Below are 26,159 nucleotides of genomic sequence, written 5' to 3'. Positions count from 1 at the left end.
CCTGTTTTCTGTGAAAAAATGGGATGTGTCCACGTCGTGTTTTGGGGCATATCCTGTTGCGGGCGCTAGGCCTACCCACACAAGTGAGGTACCATTTTATCGGAAGACTTGGGGGAACGCTGGGTGGAAGGAAATTTGTGGCTCCTCTCAGATTCCAGAACTTTCTGTCACCGAAATGTGAGGAAAATGTGTTTTTTAGCCAAATGTTGAGGTTTGCAAAGGACTCTGGGTAACAGAACCTGGTCAGAGCCCCACAAGTCACCCCATCTTGGATTCCCCTAGGTTTCTAGTTTTCAAAAATGCACAGGTTTGGTAGGTTTCCCTAGGTGCCGGCTGAGCTAGAGGCCAAAATCTACAGGTAGGCACTTTACAAAAAACGGCTCTGTTTTCTGTGAAAAAATGTGATGTGTCCACGTTGTGTTTTGGGGCATATCCTGTCGCGGCCGCTAGGCCTACCCACACAAATGAGGTACCATTTTTATCGGAAGACTTGGGGGAACGCTGGGTGGAAGGACATTTGTGGCTCCTCTCAGATTCCAGAACTTTCTGTCACTGAAATGACAGGAAAAAGTGTTTTTTTAGCCAAATTTTGAGGTTTGCAAAGGATTCTGGGTAACAGAGCTTGGTCAGAGCCCCACAAGTCACCCCATCTTGGATTCCCCTAGGTCTCTAGTTTTCAAAAATGCACAGGTTTGGTAGGTTTCCCTAGGTGCCGGCTGAGCTAGAGGCCAAAATCCACAGGTAGGCACTATGCAAAAAACAGCTGTGTTTTCTGTGAAAAAATGGGATGTGTCCACGTTGTGTTTTGGGACATATCCTGTCGCGGGCGCTAGGCCTACCCACACAAGTGAGGTACCATTTTTATCGGCCGACTTGGGGGAACGCTGGGTGGAAGGAAATTTGTGGCTCTTCTCAGATTCCAGAACTTTCTGTCACCGAAATATGAGGAAAATTTGTTTTTTTAGCCAAATTTTGAGGTTTGCAAAGGATTCTGGGTAACAGAGCCTGGTCAAAGCCCCACAAGTCACCCCATCTTGGATTCACCTAGGTCTCTAGTTTTCAAAAATGCACAGGTTTAGTAGGTTTCCCTAGGTGCCGGCTGAGCTAGAGGCCAAAATCTACAGGTAGGCACTTTGCAAAAAACAGCTGTGTTTTCTGTGAAAAAATGGGATGTGTCCACGTTGTGTTTTGGGGCATATCCTGTCACGGGCGCTAGGCCTACCCACACAAGTGAGGTACCATTTTTATCGGAAGACTTGGGGGAACGTTGGGTGGAAGGAAATTTGTGGGCTCCTCTCAGATTCCAGAACTTTCTGTCACCGAAATATGAGGAAAAAGTGTTTTTTAACCAAAGTTTGAGGTTTGCAAAGGATTCTGGGTAACAGAACCTGGTCAGAGCCCCACAAGTCACCTCATCTTGGATTCCCCTAGGTTTCTAGTTTTCAAAAATGCACAGGTTTGGTAGGTTTCCCTAGGTGCCGGCTGAGCTAGAGGCCAAAATCTACAGGTAGGCACTTTGCAAAAAACAGCTGTGTTTTCTGTGAAAAAATGAGATGTGTCCACGTTGTATTTTGGGGCATATCCTGTCGCGGGCGCTAGGCCTACCCACACAAGTGAGGTACCATTTTTATCGGAAGACTTGGGGGAACGCTGGGTGGAAGGAAATTTGTGGCTCCTCTCAGATTCCAGTACTTTCTGTCATCGAAATATGAGGAAAATGTGTTTTTTAACCTAAGTTTGAGGTTTGCAAAGAATTCTGGGTAACAGAACCTGGTCAGAGCCCCACAAGTCACCCCATCTTGGATTCCCCTAGGTCTCTAGTTTTCAAAAATGCACAGGTTTGGTAGGTTTCCCTAGGTGCCGGCTGAGCTAGAGGCCAAAATCTACAGGTAGGCACTTTGCAAAAAACAGCTCTTGGTTCTGTGAAAAAATGGGATGTGTCCACGTTGTGTTTTGGGGCATATCCTGTCGCAGGCGCTAGGCCTACCCACACAAGTGAGGTACCATTTTTATCGGGAGACTTGGGGGAACGCTGGGTGGAAGGAAATTTGTGGCTCCTCTCAGATTCCAGAACTTTCTGTCACCAAAATGACAGGAAAAGGTGTTTTTTTAGCAAAATTTTTGAGGTTTGCAAAGGATTCTGGGTAACAGAACCTGGTCAAAGCCCCACAAGTCACCCCATCTTGGATTCCCCTAGGTGTCTAGTTTTCAAAAATGTGCAGGTTTGCTAGGTTTCCCTAGGTGCCGGATGAGCTAGAGGCCAAAATCCACAGCTAGGCACTTAGTAAAAAACAGCTCTGTTTTCTTTCTGAAAATGTGATGTGTCAACGTCGTGTTTTGGAGCATATCCTGTTGCGGGCGCTAGGCCTACCCACACAAGTGAGGTACCATTTTTATCTGAAGACTTGGGGGAACGCTGGGTGGAAGGAAATTTGTGGCTCCTCTCAGATTCCAGTACTTTCTGTCACCGAAATGACAGGAAAAAGTGTTTTTTTAGCCAAATGTTGAGGTTTGCAAAGGATTCTGGGTAGCAGAACCTGGTCAGAGCCCCACAAGTCACCACATCTTAGATTCCCCTAGGTGTCTAGTTTTAAAAAATGCGCAGGTTTGCTAGGTTTCCCCAGGTGCCGGCTGAGCTAGAGGCCAAAATCCACAGCTAGGCACTTTGTAAAAAAACAGCTCTTTTTTCTTTCTGAAAATGTGATGTGTCCACGTTGTGTTTTGGGGCTTATCCTGTCGCGGGCACTAGGCCTACCCACACAAGTGAGGTATAATTTTTATCAGGAGACTTGGGGGAACATAGAATAGCAAAACAAGTGTTATTGCCCCTTGTCTTTCTCTACATTTTTTCCTTCCAAATGTAAGACAGAGTGTAAAAAAGACGTCTATTTGAGAAATGCCCTGTAATTCACATGCTAGTATGGGCACCCCGGAATTCAGAGATGTGCAAATAACCACTGCTTCTCAACACCTTATCATGTGTCCATTTTGGAAATACAAAGGTTTTCTTGATAGCTAATTTTTTACTCTTTATATTTCAGCAAATTAATTGCTGTATCCCCGGTATAGAATGAAAACCCACTGCAGGGTGCAGGTCATTTATTGGCTCTGGGTACCTAGAGTTCTTGATGAACCTACAAGCCCTATATATACCCGCAACCAGAAGAGTCCCGCAGACGTAACGGTATATTGCTTTCAAACATCTGACTTTGCAGGAAAAAGTTAGAGAGTAAAACGTAGAGAAAAATTGCAGATTTTTTCCCCCTTAATTTCAATATTTTTTTTTCAGTTGTTATTTTCTGTAGGAAACCCTTGTAGGATCTACACAAATTTTTACCCCTTGCTGAATTCAGAATTTGGTCTACTTTTCAGAAGTGTTGTGGTTTCTGGGATCCAGCATTGTTTTCATGCCCATTTTTGTCACTGACTGGAAGGAGGCTGAAAGCACAAAAAATCATAAAAATGGGGTATGTCCCAGTAAAATGCCCAAATTGTGTTGAAAAATTGGGTTTTCTGATTCAAGTCTGCCTGTTCCTGAAAGCTGGGAAGCTGGTGATTTTAGCACCACAAACCCTTTGTTGATGCCATTTTCAGGGGAAAAAACACAAGCCTTCTTCTGCAGCCCCTTTTTCTCATTTGTTTTTAAAAAAACGAAATTTTCACTGTATTTTGGCTAATTTCTTGGCCTCCTTCTGGGGAACCCACAAAGTCTGGGTACCTCTAGAATCCCTAGGATGTTGGAAAAAAAGACGCATATTTGGCGTGGGTAGCTTATGTGAACAAAATGTTATGAGGGCCTAAGCGCGAACTGCCCCAAATAGCTAAAAAAAGGCTTGGCACAGGAGGCAGAAAAGGCCTGGCAGCGAAGGGGTTAAAAAGATGCTGTTCCGTTTACTCTTTTATTACTCCTTTATTGCCATCAAGATATATACATCCAACCCTGGCAGATCACAGTCAGCAACTGCTCACTGCCTTACAATGTTTTTTCCACATTCCCTATTCTAATTTCATGTCCTGTTGCTAAGCAGTCGCTAGGACCTCAATGTTCTAATATCTCTTTATTCAACACTAGGAACCTGTTCCAGATCACCTGGCCAGGCGCATCTCTGACCATTCCCCTTTGTAGGTGGTCTACGGTCCGGGATATAGGCAGAAGCATACACAGATAACACTGAATCCCTGGTATCTCAAACTCCTGAAAATTAAGGTGGGGTTAATAGAATTGATGGAACGCTGTTTTAAGGAGAATGAGTCCTCGTTAGACTCTGTTCAAATGATTTGGGAGGCCTACAAGGTGGTGGTGGTCAGAGAACAGAGGCTCTCCTTGATAGTGGGCATACAATTGAAAAGAGGGTGAAACTGGAGTCCCTGGATCAAGAGATAATAGGCCTTGAAGCAAAATTGTTGGTCCCGGCTGAGTTACAGAATCAAGCGCTTTGGCTCTTAAACAACGCAAATACCACGATCTTTGGAAAGATGCAGCCAGGGTCAGACACACAGCAGTGCAACATCGCCTTTATGAAATGGGGTATTGAGCTGGGAATCTACTGGGCTGGCTCAACAGAAAAAAGAGGGTAACAGATGAGTGAGTGGCATTTGTTCCGATACTGGAGCATTAGTGTGCGACAATCAGGGAGTGTTGGAGGTCTTCGCCATTAACTATGCATAGCTGTACTCCCCAAGATGATGACAATGGCCACAGACTCTTGAGAACTATTAGCAGACATCAGACTCACAAGTCTTACTCCCAAAGATAGGGAGTCCCTAGAAAAAGACATCTCAGATGAAGAAATATGGGGGCGCAAAAAGAGAGCATGATACTATTGAGTGGCCCTACCTGTTTGAGGTCTTGAAGCGTTTGGGCTTTGGACCTACATACCTGATGTGGATAAGACTCCTATATACCTCTCCCCTGGCTAAGGTGGTAGTCAATGGAGTGACATCCCAAGTGTTTGACCTCGACTGTGGCACCCGTCAGGGTTGTCCGTTTTCCCTGTTACTTTTTGCTCTTGTGTTGGAACCCTTCACGGCCTGGATTAGAATGGATCCATTTATCAATGGCCTGCAGTGGGCAGAGTTGGGAAGATAGATTATCACGCTAGACTGATAACATCTTATTAAACCTAATAGACCCACTCCTGACCCTTAATGGAATTAGGCATATTCTGTCCCAGTTTGAACAATACTCCGGTTATATTATTAATAGGATGAAATCTGTGGTCTATGTCATTAGTGGCTAAATACCGGGCTTGCCCCGAGAATGTGAGGGCCTGGGTATGCCAGGACTGTTGCCACTATCTTGGGATCCTTGCCACCACCGAGCCCACCCTCTTCTATTCCCGCAACTTATTGTCCTTGCCCCTTGTCCCTGCTTTCAGCAGGCAGGTCGCTCCTCGCGCCTCCGCCCGCGCCACCTCCCTCTCCCTCCATTTTCCATCTTTCTCCTTATCCCTTGCCGCTGCATCCCCGCAGCCCCTCCCACCTCCCCCACCTCCTCAATGTCCATTTTCCATCTCTCTCTTTTCCCTTGCTGCTGTGTCCCCGCTGCCCCTCCCGCCTCCCCCCACCTCCTCACCGTCCGTTTTCCATCTTTCTCTTTTCCCTTGCCGCTGCGTCCCCACACCCCCTCCCGCCTCCCCCACCCCCTCACCGTCCGTTTTCCATCTTTCTCTTTTCCCTTGCCGCTGCATCCCTGCAGCCCCTCCCGCACCTCCTCACTGTCCGTTTTCCATCTTTCTCTTTTCCCTTGCCGCTGCATCCCCGCGGCCCCTCCCGCCTCCCCCCACCTCCTCACCATCCGTTTTCCATCTTTCTCTTTTCCCTTGCCGCTGCATCCCCGTGGCCCCTCCCGCCTCCCCCACCTCCTCACCGTCTGTTTTCCATCTTTCTCTTTTCCCTTGCCGCTGCATCCCCGCTGCACCTCCCGCCTCCCCACCGCCTTACTGTCCGTTTTCCATCTTTCTCTTTTCCCTTGTCGCTGCGTCCCCGTGGCCCCTCCCACCTCCCACACCTCCTCACCGTCCTTTTTCCATCTTTTTCTTTTCCCTTGCCGCTATGTCCCCGCGGCCCCTCCCACCTCCTCCCACCTCCTCACCGTCCGTTTTCCTTTTGTTTTTTCCCGCCGCTGCTAATCTCTGCGGCCCCACCCCCCAAGCCTTCCCATTTGCCCAGCCCTTCCTCCTCCCAGCTGCCACTCCCTCCCTCCTCCGCATTTATGGCAGCCGCGGCACGGTAACAAGGAGCAACCCTTGCCCCTGCTTTCAGCAGGCAGGTCGCTCCTCACGCCGCCGCCCCGCGCCGCCTCCCTCTCAGTCCGTTTTCCATCTTTCTCCTTATCCCTTGCCGAGCGTCCCCGCGGCTGCTCCCGCCTCCCCCACCTCCTCACCGTCCGTTTTCCATCTTTCTCTTTTCCCTTGCCGCTGCATCCCCGCGACCCCTCCCACCTCCCCCCTCCTCCTCACCATACGATTTCCTGTTTTTTCTCGCCGTTGCTAATCCCTGCGGCCCCACGCCCCCCAGCCTTCCCATTCACCCAGCCCTCCCTCCTCCCAGCTGCCACTCCGTCCCTCCTCCCCATTTATGGCAGCCGCGGCGCGGACGGGATGATGGCGCGCCAAAGGCCAAGCCCGCATCCAGCGCCAGTCCCTCTGGCCCCCTCAGACAAATCTACTCACCCCTCACCCTCCAATCACTCAACCCAGGCCCTCGCCCCACCTGCACCCTTTCCAGCCCCACACACACTTATGGCCCCTTCACCTGCCACACCTGTCATTTCTCCTGCTCCTCATCCCTCACACCACACACCAACCATAGCTACCCCCGACAACAAACACAACACCCCTAACGCAATACACACCTGCTCTGCCCCCATCAACCAGCCCTGCCGCACCCCACCCCACAACCAGAACACACCCTGCAACAACACCCTCATGCACCACACCAACACCACCCACCACAAACACCTCAACTGCCTGCTCCTCAACACCCGCTCCCTTCACAAACATGCCATAGAACTCTGGGACCTCATCACATCACACTCACCTGACATCGCTTTCCTCACAGAAACCTGGACCAACCCCTCCTCGGAACCCGACACAGCCATCGCCACCCCCAAGGGATACAAACTCCAACGCAAAGACCACCTCAACAGGCCAGGTGGTGGCATCTCCATCCTACACAGGGACACCATCAAAGTCACCACCAGCTCCCAAGACACTATCAACAACACAGAACACATGCACTTCCTAATCCACATTAACAACAACTCCACCCTCAGAGGTACACTAATCTACAGACCACCAGGATCACACCCCGCCTTCTGCGACACCATCGCCGACACCATCAGCTTGCACGCCTTCACCTCCACAGACTACATCCTCCTCGGTGATTTAAATTTTCACTTGGAGAACCTTCAAGACCACAACTCTACCTCCCTCATAGACAACCTCACCAACCTCGGACTCAAACAACTGGTCACCGCACCCACCCACTCAGCAGGACACATGATTGACGCAATTTTCACCTCAAACCAACACATAGCCTACACCCACACCACAGAACTCCTTTGGACTGACCACCACTGCGTCCACTTCTCCTTCACCAAACCCCCCACACACCACCATCAACACACCACACCCTACCGCATGTGGGACAAGACACCCACAGAACGCCTGAACTCCCAACTGGCTCACAACCTCCCCCCCACACCAACAACCCCAACACAGGAGCACACAACCTCTCTAAATGGATCACTACCTGCACAGACACACTAGCCCCCCTCAGAAAACACATCGTCACCCGCAATATCAAGAACGCCCCATGGTTCACCCCCCGAACTCCAAGCGCAAATGCCGCCAAGCGGAGAAAATATGGCATCAAGAACCCTCTACAACCAACTTCTCCACCCTCAAAGCCACCATTCGCACCCATCACCAACTTATATGCACCACCAAAAGAGATTACTACAAGACACGCCTTGACAACAACTCTCAAAACAGCAAAGAACTCTTCACCATCATTAAAGAGCTAGCGAACCCAAAGCCAGCAACATAGACCCCACACACACAGCCCCTATGTGACGCCCTCTCCAACCACTTCCACCACAAAATCCTGGACATCCACAACAGCTTCATACCACATACACCCACCACACACACCCCTCACTCACCCAACTCAACCCCCACTCACGACCGCCCCACCACACTCACCACCTGGGCCCCCACCACACACGAAGAAACCGAAAAAAACATGAACTCCATCCACTCCGGATCCCCCTCCGCCCCTGTGTCCACATTGCTTCTACAACAAAGCCAGCCCAACTATCGCCCCCATACTCCACGACATAATCAACTCCTCTTTCAACTCAGCCACCTACCCAGATCCCTGGAAGCACGCGGAAATCACCCCCTCCTAAAAAAAAGCAAAGCCAACCCAGAGATCCTCTCCAACTATCGCCCCATCTCCCTCCTCCCTTTCCCCGCCAAGGTTGCCGAAAAACTAGTCAACCCCGCCTATCCCACTTCCTCGAAGAAAACAACACTCTTGACCCCTCACAATCCGGGTTCCACAAGAACCACAGCACGGAAACTGCCCTTATCGCATGCACTGAGGACATCAGGACCACTGTCGCACTCATCCTCCTAGACCTCTCCGCAGCCTTCGACACTGTCTGCCACCACACACTCCGCACACGCCTCCACAACATAGGAATTCACCACAAAGGCTTAGACTGGCTCACCTCCTTCCTCACCGACCAGACCTAGAGAGTCCGCCTTCCACCTTTCCACTCCACCGCTACCAAGATCATCTGCGGAGTCCCCCAAGGGTCCTCCCTCAGCCCCACACTCTTCAACATTTACATGATCCCCCTAGCCAACATCCTCTGACCACGCGGAATCACTATCCTCTCCTACGCAGATGACACCCAACTCATCCCCTCCCTCACCCGTAACCCCACCACTGCCAAAAACCAACCTACACGCTGCTCTCCTCGACCCCGCCAACTGGATGACAACTAACCACCTCAAGCTTAACTCCAACAAAACCGAGATCATCATCTTCGGCCCCAACAAAACCATGTGGGATAACTCCTGATGGCCCATTGCCCTAGGCCCCGCACCCACCCCCGCAAGCCATGCACACAACCTCAGCATCATCCTGGACCCCTCCCTCTCCATGACACAGTAAATCAATGCACTAACCTCCTCCTGCTTCCACACACTCCGCGCTCTAAAAAAATCCTTCAAATGGATTCCCCCAGAGACTAGGAAGACAGTCACTGATGCACTCATCAGCAGCAGACTAAACTACGGTAATGCCCTCTACGCCGGCACCACACTCAAACTCAAACCCAAACTCCAGAGAATCCAGAACGCAGCTGCACGCCTCATCCTTGGCCTCTCCCGCCACAAACGAATCTCACCACACCTCAAATCCCTTCACTGGCTCCCATAGACATGAGAATCACTTTCAAGATCCTCATGCACGCACACAAATCCCTCCACAACACCGGCCCGACCTACCTCAACGAAAGAGTGAACTTCCACACTCCTACCCGCAACCTCTGATCAGCTGACCTCGCACTAGTTACAGTCCCCCGCATCCAACGAACCACCACAGGAGGCAGGGCCTTCTCCTACCTCACCCCTACAACCTGGAACTCCCTCCCCACCAACCTCTGCAAAACCAAAGACCTCCTACTCTTCAGAAAAAACCTCAAGACATGGCTGTTCGAAGAGTAACCCCCCCCCCCCACAAGCGCCTTGAGACCCTCATGGGTGAGTAGCGCGCTCTATAAACTGTTTTGATTGAGTGATTGATTTACCCTCCTAACACGGTTGAAAAATGATGTTCACCACTGGGGGTCACTCCTGCTGTCACTACTGGGCAGGACGGCTCTTTTTAATGTAATTGCTTTGCCCCGCTTTCTTTATGCCCGTATGTGTACCAGCAAACTACTTCAAAGCGACTAACTCTGAACAAAAGACTCTTCTATGGGATAGCAGACCAGTGAGAATTGTATTCGTAAAATTGATGTGAGGATGGTATGACCAGGGTATCGCCCTGCCTGATATCCCAATATGCTATTGGCCAGCCCAACTCCCAACCATTAATGCCTGGGGCCATTCTCCTCAAGATGAGCCAACTTACTGGATAGACAGGTATCTGTTGGAAATGGCCCTTTTTGCAGGGGTATCCCTAAACTTTTTGCCTCTGACCTCCTGTTTTTGACTGTGTGCTGCATTTCATTTTTGCTGGATCTAGGACTCTGGACACTTTACTACTGCTGACCAGTGCTAAAATGCAAGTGCTCCCTGTCTAAATTGTATTGGTGATTGGTTTACCCATGCTTGGCATATTTGATTTACTTGTAATTCTCTATTAAAGTGCACTATGTTGCCTAGGGCCTGTAAATCAAATGCTACTAGTGGGTCTGCAGCACTGATTGTGCCACCAACATGAGTAGCCCTGTAAACATGTCTCAGACCTGCCACTCCAGTGTCTATATGGACAGTTTTAAACTGTAATTTCGACCTGGCAAAATCACCCACTTGCCAGGACCAGACCTTCCCTTTTACTACATGTAAGTCACTTTTAAAGTAGGCCCAAGGCAGTCCCATGGGCAGGGTGCAGTGTATCTAAAAGGTAGGACATGTACTGATGTGTTTTATATGTCCTGGTGGTGAAATGCTGCTAAATTAGTTTTTCACTCTTGCAGGGCCTCTCCCTCCCATAGCGTAACATGGGGATTGCCTTGAAATATATTTTTGGGAGCATTGGGAGCAGTTAGAGATTTGGAGTTTGGGGTCCCTGAATTCACAATTTAAAAATGCACCTTTTTGTGAAGTTGGTTTTTGAATTGTAAGTTTGAAAATGCAGCTTTTAAAAAGTGTGTATTTTCTTGCAAAACCATTCTGTGCCCCTGCCTGTCTGTGGAATACACGTCTGGGTCACCATGACAACTGGGTTGTTTGTGAATTCACTTTAGGCAATCACAAAAATGTGAGCTGATTTGTGCCCTGCATATTCTGATGGGTCTTCCTGGGCTAGAGTGGTGGGAGGAGCTGACACCTGCATCTGAATAGGGCTGTGCCTGTCCTTACACAAAGCAGTCTCCAACCCCCTGAAGTGTGTCTGGGGCCAGGGCAGGGAAAGGCTTGGTCTTGTGCACTACAAATATTTCTCTTTGAAGTTTGCCTTCTTCAGACAAAGAGATGGGTATGAGTGCAGGACCTCTGACAACACATAGTTAGAATCCTTCTGGACAGAGAACATTCTGTCAGGAAGAAGAGATGGATGCTGTAGAAGGGACTGCCACTCTGCCTGTTGCTTTGTTGTGCTGGCCTGGTGTTTGCTTTGTCTGTCCTGGGAGTGAAAGGGCTGGACTTTTCTTTCTACATCGTGCTTTCCGAGGTTCTTCAAGGCTTGAACTGAGCTTGCCTCCTGTTAAGAAGTCTCAGGACATGTGTGTGTGTGTGTGTGTGTGTGTGTGTGTGTACAAATACTGTACAAATTGTCTCTGAGATAAGCCTGACTGCTCGTGCCAAGCTACCAAGGGGGTGAGCAGGGGCTATCTTAACTGTGTGGCTCCCTTACCCTGACTTGAGTGAGTTTCTCTACTTGGACAGAGTGCAAACCACTGCCAACTAGAGACCCCATTTCTAACAGTATCTCACACAGAAGGGTTGATTCCTCAGAGCTCCCTATACTAATCCTAGACGCACCACCCTGGGTGGCTGGACGTCAGTTACGGTCAATCTCTGGCATGCTGTGCATCGAGTACTAGGGTGGGATGGGAAGATAATGCAGGCTACCCCGCTCAGAGAAACTGGGAATGCTTTGGGACCAACCTGGCTTTGCCAAATGGGGCCTTATTTGGACTCTCTAGGGTGGGAGACCCTTGGACCAATGGACAGGTCCTCTCTTTCATGGAGCAGCAATGGGAATTTAGTCTAACGCCCGCTGAAAGTGACCACTACCATCAGCTGCACCATGCCCTTCAGTCAGCACTCCAGAGAGGGATTGGAGGAACACATGCACTGCAAAGCAACATCTCTCACCTACAGGAAATTAGTTAACAACTCACCAGACCCTCTGATTCCTTACGGGCACACTGTGAACGTGATTTGGGAGGCATTGAGGATGATGAATGGCTTGAAGCTCTGACCTAGCCACAAGAAGTAGCAATCAGATCAGGGTTTCAGCTGGTACAATTGAAAATACTACACAGATCATATCTTACTTGTGTGGTTAGGGTGAAAATTGGCAATTGGCAGGGCTGCAGATACCTGTTGTCTATGGCACTGTGGTCAAGAAAGCTCTTTCCTGCATGCTGCTCAGACATTTAGAAATATCGGACCTCGGTGGTTGATTGTATGAATGAAGTGTGTGGGAGTAAGATGGGTGCCTCAGTGAAATGGTACCTACTGAACATATAAAACAAAATAGGCAGAATGGACAAAATTGGGATGACCTTGGGGTTGGCTGTTGCCAGGCATAACATTGCATGGCTGTGGGGGGAGTTACCACCTCCACAATTGAAAGACTGGAAAGATGATATGGACTGGTGCATGATGGCGGAAGAAGTCACTAGAGCCGTGTTTGCCCGAAAAAATTGACTAAAGTATGGAGATGATGGAATAACTACGAGGGTATTTTTCTGCTTCCCTCTCCTTGAACCTAGACACAGTGTTGAACCCTGACCAACTTGATCCCAACTTAACCACGAGCGGGAAGGGTAGGGGGAACGAGCGTGCCTTGCTGGATATGCGATGTTGTGAATACCTCTTCATCTCTTGCGTTTTCACTGTTGATACATATCTAGTTTGTTTTATGTGTACTTGCCTTGTTTACAATAAAAAGATCTTATGAAAAATTAAGTTGGTAGAGAGATTCCAGTAAGAAACATTTTTAGCTCACTCATATAAAATGTTAATATAGGTCTGACAGTTTAACAAAAGTAGTATATAAATGTTGACGTAAGTGACATTATCTAATCCAAACTAGGAAACTCTTGAATAGGAGATTGTACCACCAGTAGGCACTAGTACTCTTTAATGTTTTCAAGTGCAAGATATGGAACCCACTGATAAAGCATTCCACATTAGGTAGGTCGGCATTCATCACCCTACATGAATATATAAATGCATAGTAATTGTATAATAGATTTGGCTATTTCTTGTTGGAGTTTTGTACTTCCTGTAAATTTAAATATGTCTGTGAAAATGTTACAGTTCTTTAACACATCACACTCATTCTTCAGTGCGTTGACTACTTATGTTATACCTGTCCTGTAAGTGTGAGAGAATTGTGTGATGTTACTTTTGCTGCTGTCACGGGCGTTTAACTTATTATTTGTGTTAGGGAAGGTTGCGTTGTAGCTGTCCATGTTCTACCTTTATCGTGTTGTGATGCTCGGTATAACCCTTTCCACTCAAGATAAGAAAAAAAACGATCCACATTGCCAACACTTATTTCAATGTGTGATGCTACTGAAAGCGTGAAACCTCACAAAATATGTGAGGGGAGTTTACTTATGGTTTTACCAGTGAAAGAATCAGTTTTCGAAATGGAGTAGGTGGCTTTTAAAAACGTGGAACAAGTGGTTCCATGTCATGTATAACACCTCTAGCCAATGTTGGCATTGCAGCCAACATCATTTTGCATGCTACGGTTTTCATCACATAATAAAACTGTTAAAGGCAACACTTCACCATGCTGTTGGCTGAACCCCCCCCACCCACAAAAATAGATGATGATTTCCTAGTACCTATCTCATAATGAAACTGTTAAAATCAACACTTCTACATGTTGTTAGCTGAAAATAACCCACAAAAATAGGTCATGGTATCCTATGCGGTAGTCAGATTGTGAGATGTACAATAAAATGCATTTCCTGGCTTTCTCCCTTTTTTTCTAAGCAAACATGGATTAAACAGCCCAGTAGGAGAGGGCAGACATAGCCTTTCAGATGCAAATGCCAGCATGTCCTTCTGATGGTCAAACATTAACACTGCTCGGAAAAACAACTTGGTAAACTGACCTATTGACCAGAACAACATGAGCTGAGCAAGATAGCCAAGTGTGATTTTATTTTTGAAGTTTTGGATAGCGTGAATTAGATCCGAAAGCATTGGAGCGTTTTACATGCGTACAAGTTCATAGCGCTGCTACCCCTAGCCCTTTAGGGTGATTACTATTATTGTTTATCACAATACCATGCATGCAAAGTAATGCCAGGACAATGTTTGTGGGTATAATATGTCGCAATTTTATTGATTACACAGGTAGGGTCAGCTTACGGGCGATCCCGGTGTCAGAGATGAGTTTATTAATATTGGCCGACACCCATCCTGAGAAAGCTAGAGCTGTTCCGTCTGGTGTTCTCTGCACCAACATACTTAGCATCTTACAGCTCGTTCCTTTATCGTGGTTTACCACTTTATTAGTTTGTCATGCTCCTGACAAGTCAGAGCGAGACGCCGGCCAGTCTCCACAGTTGCTCAGGATTCCAACTGTCCCTTGCGGGATTAAGGAGCTCCGTCACGTCATCCCAGGCCCCGCCATAAAAGGCTCCCAGTGCCCTGAGGAATACCTTTGGCTCCAGGAATCACCATCTGGAGGTCTTTTAACCAATTTAACAGCTTTAGGATCACCCTGTAACTCCGCCGAGCCCCGGGGATGGCATCTCGCGATAACCGGGGCCCCCCCACCTGTTCTCCCTCTTTAAATGCTACTCGCACCCTGCTCTCTCAAGAGCGTCTCTGATATTTATTAGAAAAATATCTGCGCCCGCGTCTGACAGGTGTATCCCATCCGCCTCAAAATTACCGCTCAGGCGTCTACTCAGCAGGGTATGTCTGATGAAACCATATCCGTGCTGATTTGCAAATATTTGTAGCGACCGGTTGATTCTCCTCCTGGACCTTTCAATCACGGCAGGAGACCTGGCTCCCCGCCTCCCTCGGGATAATCTCAGACCAAATTTTTTCGCCGCCCTCCATCAGGGTAGCAAGTCTGTCCAGGCCCTATGACCTGGCCTGCAGCAGTGGGCCCCTCCCACACGTAGTGAGGTCGTTCCCGCCCAGGTGGATTACTAGAATGTCTGGCTTAAACCCTCTCTCCCTGACCATCTGGCGGACTCTAGGTTCCAGCATGGCCCATCTCATTCCCGGGGGTCCCCATCCAGGTGAGTTTGATGTTGCTGAAACCGTGCTTCCAGCCACTCTCTCTGGCCCGGCGTCCTGCTCTGTCCACCAATGAGTGGCCCATCACCCAGATTGTCTTAGCCCCTAGACGGACAAGAAGGTAAGCATTACCACACTATTTATTGACAAACGTGATCACACATGTTTATGGTTTTATAACGTTACAATATACTGCACCCTAGCAACCCCTCCCACCCCCCTCCCACTTTCTGGCGAAGTGCGCTCTCATGCTAACCGCCCTTAGTATCCAAGGTCCGGATGTACAGCTTGTATCTTGCTGACTGCCACCTTCCAATCCTCTTAATGGATGCGCGTCGCTCCTCGACCTCGCCACTAACTCCGAGGTCCTGAACGCTCCGAAGAAGGCTAGGGAAAATGTGACACTGAGTAACAGCTCCTCGTACTGTGTGTTACAAATGGCTGAGAGTGCCCCCACCAAGCCCCTGAGCATGACTAGATCAATAGGCGCCCTCTGGTCGTGTGTCTTTTCTTCTTGTCTGGCCCATCCCTTCAGTGCTGCCCCAAACGGGAAACCGGCCTTATGGTCTCCCTCTCCCCTTAATTTTGAGAAATGGGCGATGGCCGCCAAGTGCCTAGAGACCCATGCGTGCGATTTCCCATTGTCCTTCATCCATAGTACAAAGCGGTGCACCCCTGAGGCCAGCGGATTGGCGTCACCAACCCCCATGACTGTGTTAGTGATGTGAACCTGTCGAAGTATGCCTTATACTTGGCGCGGGTAACAGGAGCCAATGATAGCTCTCCCAGCGCCCCTATCCTTTGATCCACTGAGCCAAGCGCCACCACTCCTCCTTGAGCGGTGTCATCTCCTCCGTCGCCTGGGGGCATGCCGACCTGAATTTCGCCCACTGAAAACGAGAAAGAGCATCAGCGGCCACGTTCTTCACCCCTTGCACATGACGCGCTCGAAATTCCATATTTCTCAACAGGCAACCTCTCACTAGCTCCCTCAACAGCCCTAACAATACTGGGCCTTTCCCGGACTGGCAATTGATTGCCTGCACTACTGCCATGTTGTCTGACCAGAATGTAATCCTCCTGTTGGCTAACACTTGTGGCCACAAATAGAGTGAGAGGACAATTGGGAACATTTCCAGTACAGTAATGTTCTTTGTGAGTCCATGCCTGACCCATGCGTTGGGCCATTTTGCCGCACACCACTGACGGTCTAGTATGACCCCAAACCCCTCCCTGCCTGAAGCATCGGTGGCGAGCCGGAGTTGCTGACTGGTACACCATGCTGAGCGCCACAATAAGGAACCATTGAATTCCTCCAAAAATGACAGCCACATGCGCAGGTCCTCCTTCAGGCCCGTGCTGAGGCGCACCATGTGTTGAGGTTTTCTCACCTTTGCTGTCGCCCTTGCTAGCCGCCTGGCAAATATTCTGCCCGCTGGTATAATCCTTGCTGCAAAGTTGAGCCTGCCCAGGAGGCTCTGAATTGTGGCAAGCGTTGCCTTATCTTTACTCAGCTCCTGCCTGATGTCGGCCAGCAAAGCTGTGACCTTGTCCTTCGGCAATCAGCACATCCCTGCTGTTGAATCAATCTCAATGCCAAGGAATGTCAAGCACACTGTAGGTCCCTGAGTCTTTCCAGGCGCCAATGGCACACCCAGTGACTGACTGAGGTGCTCAAATGCATTCAGGGTTGCCCTGCAGTCGCCTGAATCAGCCCTGCCGATAAAGAGGAAATCGTCTAGGTAGTGCAGTGAGCTCCCCGGGGGTGTGCTTTCTCTCAGAGCCCATTCCAAGAAGCAGGCAAAGGTTTCGAATAAGGAACACGACACAGCGCAACCCATGGGCATGCACTTGTCGTAAAAGTATTGACCATCCCAAAGCATACCTAATAGGTGAAATCTACTCGGGTGGACCGGGAGAAGGCGGAACGCAGACTCAATGTCTGCCTTAGCCATGATGAGGCTTAACAAACTGAGCACGTTCCCTCCTCGAGGTAGTCGTTCACTGATGACCCTTTGGGAAAAGATAGATGATGGATTAACCTGTACTTGCCCTGCTCTTTCTTTGGCACAATCCCCAGTGGTGACACAGTGAAATTTGGAAGAGGAGGCTGTGTGAAGGGGCCGGCCACCCTCCCCAATTGACGCTCCTTCTCTAGTCTCTCCCGTACCACCCCCGGGGCCTCCCTGGCTGACCGTAAGTTATTAGCTCCCCTCGTAACTAACGGGCCGGAGTAAGGGATCTTAAAACCTTCGCTGAAACCCCTGAACAGAAGCTCGCGCTCGGCTGTTCTTGGGTAGCCCTTGAGGATACGTGCTAAGGTGTTAAAAACTATGGGGGAAGGGGCTAAAGAAGTGTGATGCGACTGCGGACCATTAGTGCTGCTTGGCCCCGGCATAGGTAGCCATTCACTTGTCGGACTTGCTCCCCTTGCTGCACTCGGCTACGGGGTGCCACCCGGAGCATTTGGAGCAGTTGTGAGTGAATTTGCAGGCAGGACCCCATGAGCATGTCCCTGAGTTGTACAGCCTGCACGAGTTATCAGTGAACCTATACTGATGACCCCCTCTCACCCGCTGCGGGGGCTTCCCTCGAAAGGAGGGCCTCAGCTCAGTGGCGTAGCGTGGGTTGTCAGCACCCGGGGCAAGGCAAGTAATTTGCGCCCCCTTACCCGTGGATTTTAGCACTCGCGAGTGTGAGCGCCCCCCCCCCAGATGTTGCGCCCGGTGCGGCCGGCCCCCCCTGCAACCACCACGCTACGCCACTGCCTCAGCTGTTGTTTAAAATAGTACGGCCTTGCTTGCTTGTGTCTAGGGAAACGGGGATCGCTGGTCGCTGTCCTGCTGCCATTGCCCATGTACTGCACCCAGAGTTCAATTTCGTGGCAATCCCATGCCATATCTGGTGCCTGCTCCATCTTTTGCCTGAATTCCCTGTCGTAATTCAGCCACCCTGTGCCCCCATTGCGGGTATATTCCTCGTATATGACACGGTTATACTTGCATAGAGCCGGACCCTGTTCGGGGAACCTCAGCATTGTGGACAGCATTGCGAATGCCTCTAGCCAATTTTCTATTGATTCCTCTGGCTTCACTTTCCTCTTCCATTTATTCTTCTCTACCTCCTTGGTGGGTACCGTTATGTCTGCGCCCTCTTTGGCAAATGTGAGCAGAGAGAAAATATCGATGAATTCCCTGTTCCATATTCTCTCCCTGGCTTCTACCGGGACCCTCCAAGCCAGTGATGACCTCCCTGATAACAAGGGGGGATCCAGCCTCACAACCGCCCTTTGTCCGCTCGCACCTGCTAAGGCATCTGTCGCAGGCCCGACTGACCCCTCGACTCCCTGCACCTGAACCTCGCCATGCCCCTTCGGCGGAGAGTTTGAGCCCTGGCCCCACACCTGCCCTGCACATGCTCGAGTGCTACTAGAGCCCTTGTCGTCCGTGCCCTGACTCGCTAGCGCCTTTGCTGACGCCATGAAGCTGTGCATTGCCTCCATCATCTTACCCAGTCCCACCTGCAACCCCTGCCCTGATGCCCCTGGGGTGGGGCCGCAAGACACGGTCATTGCGGGCTGTCCAGTTTGCGACAGCTCGGGACGCATGGTCGCAGTCGTGGGGTGACACCCAGCCACTCGGGGCTCCCCACTAGCACCAGCCACCTCTTGTTCCAGAATGTCTGTCTTAGTTCTCCTCGTCCCACTGTCTTTCTGCAACGCTGCGGGGACTTCTGCTAAATTGCTGTCCGCCGTGTCTTTCTTGGCCCCTTTGAGTTTGTTCCCCACCGTGGCCCTTTGCGACCGCTTCCGTTTGGCAGGCGGTACAACACTCTCCCCGCTTAGGAGACAGAGGCCTGAGTCTGACGGCTGCACCTAGTTGGTATTAGTCACTCCGGTGTTTTCCAACTGCTGCTGTGCTCCTTGCGCGGCCACTATCTTCCTTGCCCATTCCAGACCATTCGTCTGCCCCATGGCCATAAATTTCGCCCAGACCTCAGCCTCCTCCTGGTTCTCCTCGGCAGAAAAAAGTGAAGGGGAACCATGGACTTCCATCACAGCCGATGTGCATGCGGGTCTGCAATTAAGATAAGACATCTTATTATCGCGCCCTTAGTGATGCAGCCCTAACTAGCTGAGTGCTCCCCACATTTCCGGTCTCCTTTATTATTTTTTTATTATCATTCTTATTATTCACATATTTTTTTTTTTTTTTTAACTAAGGCTGCCCTTTCGCGCCAACCATCCGCCCCCCATCGCCACTTCAGCGGTGCAGCTCCCTACGTGATCTCCCAGCCGCTACCTCAGCCGTCATGTGAAAGCCGAGCGGGTCACGCTTCCGCCGTATCTTACTGTGTTATCCGCGGGCGGGACATGATGGTGGCTACCCCTTGCCTGCTAGATCGCGTGCCGTGGGGTGCTAGTGAGTAAATGCCCCTTCTCTGCCTGGCCACTCTGACATACGTCCCCCACCCCTGGAAACCTACGTCTAACGCGTTCTATCTTGAAAAGCTCTTCTTTTTTTTTTCTTTTTTTTTAAACTGGCGTGACAGCCTATAGCACACATCAAACACACTATTAACCTCTGTCTATTTCTCTTTCTTTTTTTTTCCATTACTCTATTTCAATTCCCTTTTTTTTTTTTTACATTTTACGACATTTCATTACTAATTTTCATCATCTCTTTTTTTTTTTTTTTTACATTTCGAACAAAACATTTTTTCGACTTTCATTACTTATTTTCATCATCATTATTTTTTTATTTTTTTTAAACATTGCACGACATTACATTACTAACTTTACTAATTTTGAAAAAAAATTAGGGGTGTTAAAACACATTGCATGACATTACCTTACGAACTTTACTAATTTTGAACATTTGTTAGGGGTGTTGGGCTGAATTTGAACCCCCAGATGGGGTATCACGCTGCACCGAGAGCACGCGAACTTGCCCCCTGCACCGATACCTTTTGCGCGCTTCCCCATTCGCGCTTTGGTGCTCCTCGGGCTCACGCGCACAAAAGCCTCGTGCGGCGCGCCCAACCGGTCCTGCCACGCCCAACCGGTCCTGCCACGCCCACCCCCAGGAGACGCCTTGGCCGCGCGTCATAGGGGGGGTTGGGCGCGCCTCGCGGCAGCTCCTATCCCCAAGGCAAGTTGGGAGGAGCGTGCGGCTCCATGGCCTCTCTGCATCCCAGTTCTCCCGTGGCCGCCCAGCCCCCCAACGGTGTGATGATGCCCCTTGCCGGCGGGACGAGCGGCCTAACACCCGGGCGCTGCAACTGCCATGGACCCGACGGTGCTGCCCCCGCCCCCGATGACGGCGATCCGCAGTAAGTGATTAGCAGTTCCTTGAACTTTCTCCGCTTGTCGCTAAGGCCCTGTTGAATGGCAGCGCGGGGCTGGGGGGGGCGATGGAAGGTAAGTCTTTGTTACAGCGCACGAGGCATGCCCTCTGTCCATAATGACAGAGTTAGAATCTTCGTGAGACTTTTTGCGCTGTGGTCTACTGCACCGCGGCAGCAATGTGCATTTATGCACAACCGTTTTTTGATGGATGCTGATGATGGCAAGCGAGGAGGGGGGATTTGGGAAAAGGTGATTTTTTCTGATTCCGCCGCGCATACCGTCCGCAACAACAGTAATATCTAAAGTTGGATCAAACCCCCTCCCTGCCCCTTAATTCTACTAGGGGCTCTGTAGTGCGGCATGCACGTGGGGCATGCAGGGGGGGGATGATTCTTATGAGTCTGGTGCGCATACAGTTCGGGCAATCACATTATTACATAATGCTGGATTCAAACCCCCCTGCCCCCTAATTCTTTCGACTCACCTCGGTGTTGATTTAGTCCTGCAGCCGGACTTTCGATCTTTGGAGACACTCTCAGCTGGCTTGCACGCTTCGAACGCCGTGACCCCAAAGAGGCCCAGCCTTGCCAGGTCTCCCCTTAAGAGACCTTCTGGACTCACTCCTCCCTCCTCACACCTTGGGGGCCATAAACCAGAGGTGTCCCACCCTCTACTAGTACGGAGGCCCTCTGGACCACCTTACTAACGGGCAGGGGAGCGAACTTAGAAAGCTGTCCCCCTTATAGTCGCACTGCATGCGACGTGGCCAGCCACAGTTACACTACGCAAGGTCACATTCATGGGGAGATTCAGTGATTGTCCAGAATCACAGGACTGGAGGTGGGGTGAGTGTGTGTGCGCTGGTAGCTGGGGCACGTCAAGTGGGGGTGGGGGAATGGTGATGGGGACGGGGGAAACACAAATAATATTTTTAAACTTACTGTTCCAACACCGTCTGTCACCTCACTCCTCTGCACTCCTGGTGTCCCTGCCATCCCTGGAACACCAGCACAGGCTCCCCACACAATCCTGGTGCTGCTCTCATGCTATGCCCAGCATGAGAGCAGCATCAGGAATGGTCTGAGTGGCTTGGTCTGCTGCTCAGACAGTGCCTAGGGTCTGTGGAGTTTCTCCATTCCCACTGTGCAACACAGCCGGGTTGGAGAAACCTAAGCATACCAGTTTGGCACTCCACTCCTCCTCCTCCTACCATGGCCCAGCCCCGCACCTCCCTGCACCTGCAGCCTGAGCCAGCAGCTGAAAAAAAAACAGTTATGAAATATTTTATTTTTCAGCTGCTGGCTCTTAGTGGGGTGCCATTCCCTGTCATTGCGAAGGAGCAGCCCCTGTGTGTGTGTTTCTGAAACGTCCCTTTGTTTAGGCTGGATAGCGCATTTCGCGATATGTCTTTGTGGAAAAAGTGAAGTGCTCAATCCCTGAACAAAAATCATCTAGCGCAATATATTCTTCACTTTCCCTTATTCAAATGTGTTTTGTGCTCCTTCTAATCCTGTTGACTGGGGCTCTTTCTTATCTTGCTGCCAGGTGCTGCTATTTTTCCTCTTGCATTGCAGTGCCATTCATTCATTCTGTTGCTTAATGTTCTTAGTGCAAGATGGCTGCAATAAAGTCTTGATCGCCTGAGATTTCTGGTGGTGATCAACCTTTCAGTGTGCCCAGTGGCTCACTATCATCTTTCCGCTGGACTACTGCTGCTTTTCCATGTGCAAATTGTCTCATTTTATCCTGCATAGGACGGTACTTATCACCACAAATAAAGGCACAAATATTAGTCTCAAAAGACTTTGGTTGGCCATCTACATTTCAGCATGACCGGTGCCAGTCCAGCAGCCTGATACAGCCACTGCTGAAAACCATGGCAAATCCAATGGCTGTGGCTCATAACTGAAAATAAATGCCAGACCTGTTGGGTTTGCCAATGCTTGTTAAACATTGCTAGCAAAATTGTTTTTAAAAGGTTTTTCAAGAACTAAGATTTCTTTGCTACAATCTCTCGTTACATATGTTTCAAAAATGGTTTCACAGTATAATTTCTCTATCTGCCCTGGTGGAAAAATATGTAGGTAATTCAGACTGGAGCAATATCTGTTTGCCCCATTCAGTGTCACAGATACAAGAATGGTGCAAACATATTTACCTTTTCTGTTTTTTTTCCACCAGTGTATTGTTTCTGTGATAGATCAGATGGATTTACCAGTTCAGTCCAATACAAACCTGTTCAGAATGAGACCTTTTGTCAGATCGGGTACCTGAATTCAAAAAATTAAATGTGGCTTTGTCAGTATACATTTGAGTTTTTCATTTGTGCTCAACAATGGTTGCATCCCTGGGGAGTTGCTATTATTAGTTGTGCTTGTGCAGTGGTACCAAGGTCTACGGTGCATGAGGGGGGCACGCACCCTAATTACAACTGTCTTTTACTACTCAACCAGGGCAACTTTGTTACCACACTGAAGAAACATTTTAATGGGGATGCTGTTTTTGACATTGCAGCATTAATTGTGATAATCAGTTGGACCCAGTCGCTTGGCTTTACTTCTTTGTACTCTGTGCATCTTCAAAGCTTGCTAACTGTTTCTGTCAGTTATGCAAGCAGTGTCAGTCTTCAAGGAATACATCATGGAGGCACACCGGCCAGCCTATTCCCTCAATCTCCCTACATATTATAGCACCAGATCATCCTAACTGGCAACCAAGAAAGCACTTCAATCAGCAGTGACACCCTTTGTTCAGGAGATTGGCACAATTCCTATTAAATTAAGAAGCCATTTTTTTCCACATAGGTCAGAGTCTGAGCAATAATGTATGTACGAGGCTCGTTGAGGAGTAACTGGTCGAAGAAGGGGGGGGGCGTGAAAGTTTTCTTCGAAACACTTTTTGTTCCCCTAACTATTTCAAGGTATTTCCTGTGCCCTTAAAGAACTTGATATCAGTAGGAGATATTTGTAGGCCTGTAATTTGTGCAACAGAACATATCTCAAATAAAAAAATAACACCAGTACTCACTTGTTATAACTTGTTATATGCAAGTAGTACCATTCCCAAAGAGCAAGTCCACTTTTGACTTGAAGCAGGTAGTAACTACTGACTTAGATAATAGTATACATTTCAGTAACAATTGGTTTGATGTAATTTATGTTTTAAGATGTTAACAGGTTATATTCAGTTTTGATATCGCAAGTTTCTGTCTGTCTTGGGAAGTTTCTATGTAGTGCCCCAGCTATGGTTCAGAGTCTTCATTTCTGTTTCCACAGTTCGGCTCCAGATGTTCTTTTGCTGACTTTCTTCAGTTTGCCTTCTGGGGTCCAGCAGAGAGCTGTTCTAATGCATGGTTTTCTGCTGAGGGTGTGTCCTATCCATCGCCATCTTTATCTCATAATGATGATATCCATGCTCTGTTGATTGCATCTGGTGAGCAGTTCCTGTTTGGAGATGGTTTGCAGCCAGAAAATGTGAAAGATTCTTTTCAGGTTACTAGTGTGGAACACTGACAGTTTGTTAATCTCACTACTCGTTATCTGCCAGCAATCTGATTATTACAAGATCTGGTAAAGCCTCAGCTTGGTGCCATACTGAAATGACCTCCACACAATGTTCAGAACCCTAAAGGCATTCATGGCATTGTCCAGTTAGCGTTTGATATCACTGCCGCCCCCTCCATCACGTCTGATAGTATTTTCTAGGAAGGTGAACTCCTGCTTCATGGCTACATCCTCCCCATCTATCTCAACTGGTGAAGGGTTTGGGTTATTGAGCAGCGTGCCTTGCGATTATTTTGTGCTGATCTTCAGACCCACTTGTTGTGCATAGATGTTGAGGTGAGATATTTTTTTCTGCATGAGCTGGTGTGTGAGAGAACAAGGCTATGTCATCCAGATAGTCAAGGTCGGCCAGTGTAAAGAATAAGATCCAACTAATGCTTTTGTCTTTTCCTTCTGTTGTGCGTCACATCACCCATTCAATGACTAAGTGGAAGTGCAATGCTGACATCATGCACCCCTGTCTCACACCGGTCTTAACGTCAAAGCTATACTCACCATCTCCAACCTTCCAGGTAAAATTAGCATAGAAGCTCTTGATGAGGAGAACTATCGCCTGAGGTAAGCCAGATGCTCTAAGTATACGCCGGAGGGTGTCACAGTGGATTCTGTCAAAGGCTTTCTCAAAATCGATGAAGTGGATGAATAGTTGCCTCTGCCACTCCATGCACAGCCCTATGATGTTGCATAGAATAAGGATCTGATCAACACGCCCTCTGCCCTTGCAGAACCCAGCCTGTTTTTTTCTTAATGGCTTATCCATGTCATCAGAGCTGCATTGTATAATCATTTTCACCAGGGTTTTACTTGTGATTGAGAGAATTGTGATTCCACACCAGTTGTTCTTTGGAATCTTGAAAATGATGCGTTGTTTCCAGTCGGCTAGTACATTCTTGCCCTCCTAAATCAATGTTACCAGAGGTTGGACCTTCATGGCTAATATTTGAGGGTATTTCAGAGTTTGCCTTGAACATTTCTGCATTGAGGTTGTCTTGGCCATGAGATTTTCCATTCTTGAGAGATCGAATGGCAGTAACAATTTCTTTTTTCTGTGGTGGGGCGGTGTTTACATCCAAGTCCGTCTCTGTTTCATCAATGACTTACAATATCCTTATAAATTATTAGCTTTTCTATGAGCTGAAGTAGAGCTGTATATATGACTTTGAAAACCATGACATATCAGAGCTATGGCATTCTAATTTTAAACAACTATTTTAAAAACATGATTTAATTTCTGAAATAGTCATTTTAAAATGACCCAACCAAACTCCCCATCCCCCATTCGTTTAGCTATACCATGGGTAAACTTACTTTTAAATGTTCTACACATTTCTGTATGCTGCCATACCTGGTTTATTTGTTGCTTTGTCCAGCGCTCACTCATACAGGAGGCCGCTGTACATAATCACTAACCTCTGAGAACCCCGAATGGAAAACTGCTCTCGTGCCTTGGCACACTTTATTTAATGTGACACAAATGCTTGCATTTTAAATGACAGGTCATCCCTGATATTATCTTAATGAGCTCCAAATATAAAGAAGAACACATGAGTGCATAGCTCGTTAAAGCGAACTTTGCATTCCTTGGGGTCTCTTCTACTGGAAGGCAGGTATGGCTTAATATTTATGAATGCATATATTATGTCTAATTGTGTGTTCCTGAATCACTCCAAACATTCTGGCCTGCTCTAAAATGATAAACACGTTGATAGACAAGAGGGCGCAATTTAAATATGATACAGTACACTGTACAATGTAAATATACATGCATACAATGCAATTTATAGCAAAGTGTGTGCTTTGGCTCGGATTGAAAATTAGACCCAGTTTCATTTAAATAAATGGTACATGTGTTCAGCATCACTTCATGGTATAATGATGTTATTTGAGTCTATGCTCATAACTATTTTATAGGGCTTGCCCCTTGCTTTCTAAGAACAATGGTGAACAGATTGGGTATCCAAGGCTGGTGGGCTAGTGCTTTAAAGGGTTAATAGTGAAGTGGGTCATGTAAGGTTCAGGAGCATGGGCCATCCCTGGAACCTTTATACAGGACGGTAGGGTCAT

Source organism: Pleurodeles waltl, chromosome 8 (genome assembly GCF_031143425.1).
Source record: "Pleurodeles waltl isolate 20211129_DDA chromosome 8, aPleWal1.hap1.20221129, whole genome shotgun sequence".
NCBI classification, from domain to species: Eukaryota; Metazoa; Chordata; class Amphibia; order Caudata; family Salamandridae; genus Pleurodeles; species Pleurodeles waltl.
The sequence above is the reverse complement of the archived record's forward strand: the minus strand, read 5'-3'. Positions refer to the sequence as shown.